Consider the following 11,059-nt stretch of genomic DNA (forward strand, 5'->3'; position numbering starts at 1 on the left):
GTAATCGCGAAGTAGGTCGGTGTTATGTATACAAAGTTTGGTTTGGCCGTATTGGTACCAACGTACCAATTATCGTTGACGTATTGGTGTATAGCCGAGATCCTTTGGCTAGGGGTATCTGCCAGTAGCCGTTTTTCAAATCAATGGTGGATATGTACTTCGCTTCTCTGAGTTGGTCGAGGATTGCTCCAATCTGGGGCAGTGGGTATGCGTCTGGTTCGCTGGCAGCGTTGAGCTGGCGGTAGTCTATGCACATCCTCCAGCTTCCTTGCTTTTTCCGAACTAGGACAATCGGTGAGCTGTACGCGCTCTTTGATGGTTCGATCCGCTTAGCTGCCAGCAGCTCATCGACTTCAGCGTTGATCACCTGCTGCATAGCCGGGTTGCGGGGGTAGTAGCGCTGCTTCAGCGGCCGGTTGTGTTTGAGAGTGATCACATGCTCGGCGGCGGTACTGGGTCCGGTGATTCCGCTGAAGGTCTTCTTGTGGTGTATCAGGAATTCGGCCAGTTGGTTATTCTGCTCCTTGCTCAGGTGTTCTCTCTCGATCAGGGCGCACAGCTGGGATGGTGCATCTGTCGTTCGCGGGATGGCTGCGGGCAGTGATTGTCCGTCTAGCGTAAGGACAATTCCTCTGTCTCTGAGGAAGTCCATCCCCAGGATCATGCGTTCTGCGAGATTTGGGAGTGCCGAAGCAAGTGTTGTTGTCGCTCGCTCGTTAAACGTTATTCTTACTGGATAAGTGTACAAGCTGGAGACGCATGTTTGATCGGCCAGTTGTACGTTTCGGTGAGTAGGTTGGGGTTGGATTTTCCTCTCTTCTAGGTGTTGACGTATAGATTCGTCGATGTAGGTGAGCGTTGCGCCGGTGTCTAGTAGCGCGCGTACGCGCATACCTTCGACGCTCACATCGATATAGTAGCGACCATCTACTTTTCCTCCTGGTTGAATGTTAGTATCCACAGGGGCGGCGGCTATCGGAACTGTTCTGGTGCCGCGTATTTTGCGGGGCGGCTTCACGGTGGCAGTGTTGCACGAACAATCTCTGGAGAGAACATTATCTCGGCCGCACCTAGAGCAGAATAGTCTTTTCGTCCTTCGGCATCGGAAGCGGAGGTGGCCGCGTCCCTTGCACCGCCAGCAGGATTCCTCCCTGTTGTACCTCTCTTCTAGGGGAGCTAGGCTGTGAGCTGCCTGTCTGGCATTCCTGGCCTCCTCGCCTTTCAGAAGTTCATATTCATCAGTGAGATCCATCAGCTCCTCGATCGTCTTGAACTCTCCCCGTTTGACAAACAGGCGGTATTCCACGCGCAAGCCATCGTATATGCGCTCCAGGTGATCATCTCCGCACATAGTCGGGTGTTGGCGTATCAGTGTTTGTAGGGCCAAGATATAATCTTTGGCTTTCTCTCGGCTCTGCTGACGTCGCTGCCGGATGGCTTCTTCAAGCTGGCTCATGTGTCGCCTGGGGAGGAAGAACCGCTCAACTTCTGTACGGAATGCTGCCCACGAGTGGATTTGTAGCTTTCGCACGCGAAACCATTGGAGGGCCTTCCCGCGCAGTACTTCAGGTAGGGTTGGGAGGAGGCTGTCCAGTGGGATGCGGTAGCACTCGGCTAGTTCTTCGATTCTCTCCAGGAAGTCGTGTAGCGTGTCGCCTCCTGCAAAGTGTACGTCCCATCGACGGACAGTATTCATCAGCTCGGCGTCGCTGATCTCGTTACGCTTTGATGCTGTGCGCTTCATTTCTCCTGGCTGTGGACTACAGTTGTCGATCCGGACGGTGGGAATAGTGGTGGGTTGCAGCTTTACTGGCCTGTCCTCTTCTGCTTTGACCTCTTCTTCTAGGTCTCTCAGTAAATCCTCCGTTGACTTGCGGTTGCGCTTTGCTTTTACATATGCGCTGAGCGCGTTGCGCAGGTCGGCGACTGTGTATCCCTCTACGAAAATTCGATGTCGCTTGCACTCTTCTATCAACTTCTCCTTCTTTAGCAGGTATATCCAGCTGAGGGAGTCGACGTTCAGCGTATTGGTTTTGCTCTCGCTGGCGCGTGTGTCATCTGTTGGTTGTGGTGTGTTCGGCGAGCCCGCTTCCGCAGTGTTGGTGCTTGTAAAATTTTTTGCACATGCGCCTGCAGAGCTGGGTCCCTGCTCGGGCGCCATTTATGAGGTGGGTTTTGTCAAAGGCTGAGGTGAACTCAGCCGATCCAGAGTCCGGCGAAGGTCCCACTAACCCCCACCAAATAAAACACACTATTTTAGTGTATTTACTTCGAACACACACACACACACGGCGCTACGACTAGAGTGCTAGCAACCTTATGTCCAAAGAGAGGGAGAGCGAGAGAGAGGTGACGTTCGTTGTGGTCGTGCGGTCGGGTCGGAGCGGATGATGGCGAGAGCGCTAGCAGCACGGCGGTTGCCTCTCAGGAGTAGCGCAGCAACGGTGAGATCGCTAGCGGCACGGCGGGTGGCTCTCGGCAACAGCGAGGCAACGCTTGAGCAACGGTGAGAGCGCTAGCAGCAGCGGAGCAACGGTTGAGCAGCGGTGGGAGCGCTAGCAGCACGGCGGGTGATTATCGGCAACAGCGGAGCAACGCTTGAGCAACGGTGAGAGCGCTAGGAGCACGGCGGGTGATTCTCGGCAACAGCGGAGCAACGGTTGAGCAGCGGCGGCGGCACAGCGGGTGACTCTCGGCAACAGCGGAGCAACGGTTGAGCAGCGGCGGCGGCACAGCGGGTGACTCTCGGCAACAGCGGAGCAACGGTTGAGTAGCGGTGGGAGCGCTACGACGGATGATATGCGGCAGCGGGTGACTTCTAACAGCAACTGGCCCTCGGCAACCGGTGGAGCGAAACGACCTAGCAAGACTAGCAAGATTCACTCCAGGCACTGCCATTCCCCTAGTCGCTCTCTACAAATGTAGGGGCTGGAACGGGTCGGCAGTGTCGGAGGCTCAACCAGCCGGCGGCCAATTAGGATGCCTAAAAGGCGTGCAATCCTGGTCTGCCGGCGGGTTGAGTCGTACTTGGTTTTGGCTTGGCCAGTCGGTGAAATATTAGTGCGCCCGCAGGCACACCATGTGATTCGACCGACTGGTCACGCCGAGCTTGGCTTGGCTGGCCGACGAAACATTAGTTGTGCAAGCACACCACGGGCTCATCGACCAATCAAGTCAGCTACTCACCTAGCAAGACTGACCTGACTGCGCACTTGTTGAGCCTTTTATACCTGTTGCGCTGTATGCTTGTTGAGAATTCGTCGTGTGCCGTCCCGATTTATGCAGTGTGGTGAGCGAAGTGGTTGGTGAGTTATTCGGGCATGCTGCTGGTGTGCTGCTAGCAGTGCTTCACTTGGTGTAGTGTGTATGTACAATGGTGTGTGCATGTACGTTGCTGTATGTATGTCTGTATTTATATGTGCGGTGGAGTATCTATGTACACTATTGTATGTATGTGCGGTGCAGTATGTATGTACAATATTGTATGTATGTACGATGCTGTATGTTACGAGGCTGTATGTTATTGTATCGTATGTATGTACACTATTGTATGTATGTGCGGTGCAGTATGTATGTACAATATTGTATGTATGTACGATGCTGTATGTTATTGTATCGTAGCGGATATGCTACGTTACAAACGTCTTTTTCAAATGAATGTACAAAAAGTTGTTCTTATTAAACTTTTATTGTATACAAAGGTACATATGTACATAAGGTATATTAAAATGTAATTTCGACAAAGCACATTTAAAATTCATTGTAAACTGGTTTGAGATCGTTAATATAAAAATCATTTTATACATACACTTGTGATCAGCTGATTAAGTCATCAACATTTTGACCGATTTTGGCTGTTTCTCTTTTGTTTATTTAATGTTTATTATTTTTTCATAAAAACCAAGCTCATTATATATATAAAATATAAATCCACATTTCAAACTTTCTGGAAAAATTATAAAAAATCTGCAAAGTTTCAGCTAGATTTTCAACTTTTTATTCAGATTTTTTAGATTTTTTATGGGTATGCAGTTTGCAATAATGTGCAAGTTTTAAGTTGCTAAAGAATCGCGTTTATTTTTAAATAGGTTTTTTTTTGTAGACATTTGGTTAGGGGGTCGGTTGTCGAAAATGCTAAATTACGTCCTGCTAAAAAGGCGCATAGCAATATTTCAGCATTTTTTCGTTCATTACATTTTCAATTAATTCTTAAAGAAGTCGCCTACTTTTTTCTGACTTTTTATGCTGCACAGCTTTTTTGCTGCTTTTGCGAGTGTGCGTGGTGCAATAGATCGGCTCTTCCTGATTTGGCTTTTAATGTGCAATTGCAAACATTACAATAAGCCTCGTACCCTCAAGTGTTAACACAACCAGCCTTTGAACACGGGATCATTAGTCCAAGAATCCAAAACAAAATGCGCGTACGCTTGATTTGCATCATATTTAAGTCATCTGTGTCCAAAGAATGAATATATTTTGAAGAAGCTGTTGCAAAACACAAAGCGTGTAAAGATTTATTAAGAAACTAATTCAAAATCAGTTCTACTTACAAGATTTAGTTACAGAGAAAATTTACTGGGAAGTTAAAAAACGTCATTTTTTACACAAAAAACGTCTAAACGTCAACAGGATACAAAATATGTCCGAATGACGTTAAAAACGTCAACCTGTCAACGCTGGTTACAGGCATAAATGGCTTTGTCCGAATCATACATCAGATACGGCATCACAGCGTGGGGCACCCCCACAAGTTACAATAAAATACAGTCGAGTCAGAATTATATCCTGAAAACCTTAGCGAAGAATAAAAACGTATACACACTAAATACACAACTGAGCAGGGAGCTAGGCATACTTGATGTTAAATCTATTTTTAAGAACACAATCCTTAACGAGTTCTACGACGAAAAGAAATTCCAAATACCAATTAACCACAATCTCGGGACAAGAATGCAAAACCAAAACAGACTTCGTATACCCAAGTTTCTGAACAACTATTCAAAAAATACTTTGTCTGTTTTAGTACCAACTTTCCTCAATGAACTACCATCAATTTGCTAAATCTGCCAAAAGGACCCCATAGAAAAACTTTAATCAAAAAACACATAAAAAGCTTATTGTAAGAATTTCCACTTTTTTCAAAATGTTATATTCTATTAGTTTTAAAACGTAGTAATTTTATTTTGTTAAGCTATTTCTTCTATCAAATATTTTTTTGTGAAACCTGTTGTACAATTATTTACCCGCAGACAAGCGCATAGCTTCGTGGGTTAAGTGTAAAATCCAATGTAATTTAATATGAAGAATAAATAATAATAATAAATAATAATAAAAGTGCAAGGTTTCAGGTAAAATAAATACTATATTTTTATCTTTTTTAATAATATTGAATATGCAAAAGAAAACATTTTAGTTAAAAATAAAATGAATACTTTAGTTCATTTTTGAGTGAACTAAAATAAAAATAAAAGTTTTCATGAAAATAAATTAAATTCATTAACATTTCAGTATTTTTAAAATTTGCTTGATGATTAATAATAGAAATTAATCAAATAATTAAAATCGTGTAATAAAAAGAAGTCAAAAATAATTGAAATGATCAAAAATAACAAAATAATGATGTAATTAAAATGAATGAGTTAATTAACATTTTTTAAGTAATTAATTATTAACCGTTAAAAAGGTAGTAATATCCGTATTTAATCATTAAACGGTTGTCCAAAAAACATGCTTTAATTAATAATCATTATGAATATTAATCATTATTTAACAGGTCTGGTATAATTGAATACGTACGCTTTAATCGTTTACAATATACCCAAATAAAAGATATAATATTGTGTGTACTTTATTCTATTAAACTATCGAAGTCAAATAAAGCAGGGCATGAATAAATCGTTTTGTACATGGCACAAGTCTGGTCATTTTCGAACTAGTTCGGTTTCAGTCAGGAAATTCTCCATCCACACCATTCTAAGTAGAACCAAGGAACGCTGGAACAACTTCGCCTTGCGAAACTTTCAGGATTACCTGGAATTTCTATAAAAGGAAACACTTACGGGCCAATTCCTAATACGGAATCACATCCTGTATTGACCTATGTGACATATAGGACCGAATCGAAAAAGTTCCTAAATTGAAAAATTACCAAAGCGGCAACGCTGATCGGCACTCTGATGTTGGGGAATGTACTCGGAATGTACTAGCAAATATAGAAGTATTACATATACGATTTTCTCTAATTTTTGCACAAACTTTGCAATTTTGATTTATATGGGGTTTTAACATAAATTTATAAAAAATTAACGAAAAAAGTTTTAAAATTAAAAAATTGCGAAAATTTTAAAAATATCACTGTATGTATATTAAACAATTTCATTGAGCTTGAGGCCGTCTTCAACGAAAAATGTTTGTGGAAAAAGAAAAATATTTCGGAGATCACCACATCTTCTCATCATTCTTCTTTTTCGAGTTCACTGGGCTTTGAACTCCCAACTTCAGCAATCAAAGTTAGTGGTCTTATCCACTGAGCTAAGTTCGCCATGTAAACTATTGTTGCTTTTTCCAAATTGTTGGTTTTATGCTAAGATTCTATTTTTAGAATGTGTGACTTTTAGGTGTGCTCTTCCTAAAGTTATTTTTTTTTTTTGTTATGTATGGCCTTATAACAGTTATGTTAAAAAATTTCATTGAACTTGCGACCGCTTGCAATGAAAAATGTTTGTGGAAAAAGTTCAATTATTTGGAATATGGAAAAAAGGAACGTATGTAAGTAATTTCATTTTTAATTTCAATTATTAATTAAATCATTAGCACTATAAGAACGAAAGAAAGATCTTTCATAACGCAACAAAATAATCTTTGATCTTCATAGGTTTTACTTCAGGGCAATAAATACTTTATACTTTTTTCGGATAACGCACACTGGAACCGCGTCGTAATACCCAACAAGCAAAATAAACTTAAAGAAAGCTTTTTTTAAGCTTACAATTATAAACACTAAGCTTACAAAACGTTGAGTTTTTGTTTGTAAAACGCTTGAAAGTAAGCATAATAATATCGAAATGGAACCTTGGTTATAAGCGTAGAAATGTATACTTATAATAAATGTTCAAAGGAAAGCTTTTTACAAGTGTATAAATGTAAGCTTATAATAAAGGTTCAAAAAAAGATGTTTATAAGCGTATGAATATAAACTTACTAAAAATTTTCAAAAGAAAGCGTTATAAACGTTTTCATAACCCTTTATTTAAACGATATTTCATTAATAACTCATACATAGATCGCTTAACATCTACCCGCCCTTATTGTAGAACCCTTTATTTAACATATGTATATAGTAACATCCAAATATTTTCTAACAAATGTGATATAGGAATTAAAAGGAATGCGAATTTTCTGCGGACTCATCTGCAGTCGGGAAAATATAAATAGGGCTACTTAAAAAATATAATAATAATAATAATAATAATAATAGATTAGCGCTTACACATACGTTAGTGTTTGGCCGAGCTTCTCCGATTTGTGGCGTGCGCCTTGATGTTGTCACATAAAGGCAGGGACCTTCACTTCAGTTTTACGCCGACTCCGAACGGCGATTGCATATTTATGAGAAGCTGTTTTTCATGATAGAAATACACTCGGAGGTTTGCCATTGCCTGCCAACGGACGACCGTTATTAGGAAAAAAATATATATAGTATATATAAACATATAAATTCATTATAACACACAAACATTAAGCATAAAAAAGATAATTATTATATATTGTTGCGTGCAGCAGCTTTCAATTACATGTGGTTATTGGCAAATTGAAAAAACCGACTTCTATGGACCTATATATTCCGCTTCATCGCCGCCATTCTCATGGATGAAGATTTCTGAAAAAAATTTTATATAATTTTTATTTAATGTGAAAGTAAGCAAGGATAAGGAGAACTCATCATTGGGAATGGAATTGATGACTTGTGTTCGAGAGTAAACGGGTATCTCTCCGAGCTTTCTCGCTTCTTCACTGCAAGAAGCCTAACCCTCTCCCCTACAAAGTCCTCTGCGATCTTGTTCACCACCTGGACGAAGGAGGTCAGGCTACCGCTGGGAATGCACGTCGATGATCAGGGTGTCCAGATTGTTTAAAAAGATAAGAGCCATTTCCGAAAAAAATCGCCAAAAACCCCCAACATTTTTTATAAAATTCATGAAATCGGCTTAAAAAATCTTTTATTTAAAAAATGAGATCTTGTTATAACATAGTTTTTAAAATGAAGAACGAATATAATAAATAACACATTTCACTTGTATGATAGTGATGTACACGCATTTTTTTTTTTTATATTCATACTTTTCAAAAATATTTGTATTGACACATTTTCCAATAGGTCTGCGCAATTAATAAGTTTATTATACCTCATATTAATTGATTAATGGCACAATCCGCTTTTAAGCGATCGGCGCTAAAAATAAAATAAAAGCTACAAAAGGGCGAGATCAGGGCTCAAATCGTCACATACGATATTGTATTACTCGTCACGTAAAAACACATTTTTCAGATTATGACATACGTGAACGCTTATACGACTGACGTAAAACGTAATTTTCTTTCGTATGGTTTCCGATCCGTGAACGGATGTTACGATTCGAGCCCAGCTATTTCCACAAATGAAATTGCAAATTTCACATTCAGCGGGAGTTGTCACAAACGGTGGTTTAATATTGGCAAACGCTCGATATGTTAGAGCTGGAAAACTATTGCTGGCTTGCCTTTTATTGCCACTATCGACACCATCGATAGTGTCGTTTTTAGGTTGTTACTATCGATAGTTGAAGTCGCCATCGATAGGCTTTATGACTATCGATAGTTTCTTCTCTATTTCCACTACTTTATCATTCAAATTTTAAATTTATTGGTGAAAAACAAGTATTTAAATAAAGCGAAAAAGTTCATATAAAAGTGCAACTCTAAACTCAATTACCCATTAAAAACGAAACGTTACTATCGATACCGCCTATGGTGCAAAACTTAAACTTTCGAAACTATCGAGTGGCAACACTATCGATAGTTTTTCAGCTCTACGATATGCTACAACAAAATCAATAACAATAAAAAGTGTTGCCACATCAAAATTAAAGCTCTAACTCCATAACCTACTTATCTGGGGTTTCGAGGCCTTTACATAATAGCGCACAAAAAATTGACTTGAAGGGAAAAAATTGCCAAAAATCGCCAAAGCCGATTTCCGAAATTTTTACGCTCAAATATCCAAAAAAAAAAATCGCTAAATCGCCCAATCTGGACACTGTCGATGATACACCAATTCCGACGGTGAATAACCCCAAAATACTCGGAGTAACCTTCGACAGTCTGCTCTCCTTCTCTGCGTACGCAACCGCTATTGTCAACAAAGTACAGAGCCGCAACAAGGTCCTCAAGTCGCTAGGCGGCAGTACTTGGGGCAAAGACAAAGAAACGTTGCTGGCAAAATGCAAGGCAATAGCCGGCCGGTTTTAAATTACGCAGCACCAGTGTTGTCGCCGGAGCCTAGTAGGACGCAGTGGACGAAGCTGCAGACTACTCAGAACACCGCACTACGGACAGCATCTGGATGCCTTCTGATGTCGTCAGAACACGACGAGGCGAAAATGCTCCCAATCAAGGAGCACAACACAATGCTCTGCAAGCAGTTTCTAGTTGGGAGCCATAGACGTAGTCACCCAAATAGACAACTGCTTGCAGAAGAACCCTTGCCCAGGCACGTCAGGAGGGATCTCTACTAACTGACGGACGAAGTCCAGAGGGTAATTAAAGAACCTCTGGACCCGTCAGCTTATCGACAGGCCCTGAGCGGCATTCACAGGGAGTCAGTCTCGAGTTATGTAGACTCCAGACCTGTGAATGCCGTTCTAGGCGCACAACCACCGGACATCGACGAGACGGAGCTTCATCTGCCTCGGGAGACTAGAACCACAATTGCCCAACTTCGCTCTGACTACTGCAGCAGGTTAAACTCATACCTGAGCAGATTAGACGTAGATGTGCCAAATGAGTGTCCGGCATGCGGAGAGACACCCCACGACTCGAAACATCTCTTCGTATGTTCGGAAAACCCGACAACCCTAACGCCTTTGTCCCTGTGGACCGACCCTATTGAGGCTGCACGCTTCCTAGGGCTTCCGTTAGTGGGGCTTGGCGACAACGACTGAGATATAAACCGATCTGGGCGGGGTTGTAGTAGCCGCTACAGCTACAACAAGAACTCATCATTTGAAGGCTCGAGCTTTCCACCGATTAGGGCAGCAGGTCCTGGATTGGAAATAACGTTATGTTGAATTTGTTCTCCGCAGACTTCACTACTCATAAGAAATTTTCAAATTTCTTTTCACTTTTTAAACGCGGAATTTCTGCCTATCTTTACCGCAGTGATCTTATTAACCGATTTCAAAAAAAGGAGAAGGTTATCAGTTCGTCGGAATATTTTTATTTTTTTATGTATGTTACCGCATAACTTTGGACCACGTTAACAGATTTCGATAATTCTTTTTTCGTCGAAAAGGTCGTACCTCAAGGGTGGTTTTGTTTAGATCCGATAATTGGGTCGTGAAGAAATTAACGATAATCTTTAATTTTTATATGAGAATAGAAGTCGATTTGTTTTTGCTTAATTACTTGTTTAATTTTTTCTTTTAATAACACTGGTTAACAGCAAAAATGTCCTATGGATGCCACTATCCAATTCCTATTTAGAATTGCTGGGTGATTCCGAAAATCGAGTTAATTTTTTTTCTATGGATACGTTTTCGGGATATTTGCAATTTACCGTTATTCAGCTTAAAGCAACATTTTTTTCCTGTTAATCACGTATATCTTACGAACAAATTTAAAAATCTTAATATAAAATACGGCTAATGAAAGCCAATGAAATTCTCCATAAACCGTATATTCATCACTTTCCGATAGGGCTTACAGTTTCTGACAAATTAATTAATCATTCCAGGTTTTTTTTATTTTTTAATTAAAAAATAAAAGAAATCTAACTTTAACAGAAGAAAAATTTAAAAAATAA

The 11,059-nt window shown here is 40.6% G+C and overlaps 1 protein-coding gene across 1 annotated transcript in view; it reads left to right on the top strand.

Annotated features, from left to right (window-relative positions):
* LOC118749249 (structure-specific endonuclease subunit SLX4-like) overlaps positions 1 to 11,059 on the top strand; it is a 53,518-nt gene that overhangs the window by 1,257 nt on the left and 41,202 nt on the right. The window lies entirely within an intron of this gene.

Source organism: Rhagoletis pomonella, unplaced genomic scaffold (genome assembly GCF_013731165.1).
Source record: "Rhagoletis pomonella isolate Grant_MI unplaced genomic scaffold, Rhpom_1.0 Rhpom_scaffold_00014, whole genome shotgun sequence".
NCBI lineage: Eukaryota > Metazoa > Arthropoda > Insecta > Diptera > Tephritidae > Rhagoletis > Rhagoletis pomonella.